This window comes from Rattus norvegicus, chromosome 4 (genome assembly GCF_036323735.1).
Source record: "Rattus norvegicus strain BN/NHsdMcwi chromosome 4, GRCr8, whole genome shotgun sequence".
In the NCBI taxonomy this organism is placed as follows: domain Eukaryota; kingdom Metazoa; phylum Chordata; class Mammalia; order Rodentia; family Muridae; genus Rattus; species Rattus norvegicus.
In genome coordinates this window covers 161933548-161935396 of record NC_086022.1, presented here as the reverse complement: position 1 = coordinate 161935396, position 1849 = coordinate 161933548, and positions in this window count along the sequence as shown.

The following is a 1849-nucleotide window of genomic DNA, read 5'->3' as shown; positions in this document are numbered from 1 at the left end:
ATCCAATGTGGGATACTGCCTGAAACCCACCAGGGAACGAGACACTAAGTTGCTTGATTTAAAAAGTTGCTTGATACTAAGTTGATCGATTTTTAAGAAAAGGTTAGATGAGTTTAACCTAAGTGAGGTAGAATGGGCAGGGAGGTAGGAGGGCAGAAGTGAAAGATGCCTTTGAAGAGGTTGACCCCAGAGCACAGCTAGGTCAATGATGCTGGACAGACCCGCCTCTGAGAGATGCAAGGTTTTGGGTGTCCTCTCTTTGGCTCGGATCTTATCTGGGGTTGTTGATTTAACCTTTGCCACAAGCTGAATCTCATCAGCCCCGTGACTCCACCATGCTCATATATTCTAACCATATCCAGTCAGCTTTCCCGTCCCTGTCTCCTCTGAAGTTTCCCTATCTGGCAGGGACCAAGCCTCTGGCTGCCGCTGAGATTCAGTTACCTGAACAATAGGGATTTTTTTTTTCTTTTCAGTCATGTGCAGAGTCATCTTCAAGTTTCAGGTCAAAACCAGAGACAAAAACTCACGAGATAGGAGAAAGCAAATGTTGCCTACAGGGTTGCAAATTGTACGCTCTGTGTCAGGCAGGATTTAAAAAGAAATTTACCCTATGCCTTCACCCCAGCCCCAGACTCCAGGTAACTCTTCACACACACACACACACACACACACACACACACACACACACACACACACACACACATATATATATATATATATATATATATATATATATATATATATATATCCTGACTCAAGCTGATAAGAAACTGCTTTGTTCTTAGCCAGGACAGCACTGGAGAAATAACAGACTTCCTGAAGAAATGACAGAGAGTCACCCGAATGCTTTCACCACCCCTGCCCCCAATCTAGCCATGTGCTTGATTTAGCATCTTCAGGCTGCAATGGAGGACCGTGGTCCAAGGGCCCAGAGGTGAGCTGCATTTTCTGCACTCTATGGGGTGTGGGAGGGAACAGCCTCCTTCCCACTCGGTCACCCTTGGAAACGCAGCTCAATGACCCTGCATCATAGGAATCTGCCCAGTGTGCTTTGAGGAGGCCAGGGGAGCCTGCACTTCAGTGGGGGCAGCAAGATGCTTCTCTGAAATGCTAATGAGAGGGCTCTTCGGACTTGAAATGACCTGAAGCACACAGCCCTCCCTGGAAGACTTCAGTACCCAGCGCTCCTCCACTCTCAGCAGCCAGTAGGCTCTGTTTCCCTTAGCCTGCCTCTCTACACCCAAATTAACACTGTTTCTCTGTTCTCTGCCTTCCACAAAACATGTGTCCACGTATACACTGGCCCTCTCTGCAATACTCTCTTTCTGGAGAAAGGGTATCACTCAGTAAGGAAGACATAAGAACTGACATTCAGCAAGTGCCACTAACACAGGTCTGTTTGTCTGGCCAGTGTGGTAAAGCTAAAGAAACTAAGGTTTGGAAAGACAGGTGACCTGCCAGGTCACTTTCTTACCCATATTGAACCATCCCGTCAGAGGGACTGGTGTGGCTGTGGTATTTTTCATGATTTTCAGCAAATCATATACTTGCACTAAACCTAGTTTCTCAGTGACTAAATAAAGACGTGTGTGTGTGTGTGTGTGTGTGTGTGTGTGTGTGTGTGTGTGTGTGTGTGTAGATGTTGTTCCTGGACCTACAACACTCCTTTCCAGGCACCTAAGCTATGATGTCTACCCACTGGATTTTCAAGTTACCACTTCCTCCTGTGATGTCATCCACCTACCTGAGTTGGTCAAGTATTTGCTCTCACAGCATTGATCACCATAGACATTTTCTTACTCAACCTCCACTTAACTGACATTCCATATTCAGCAACAACTTTGGC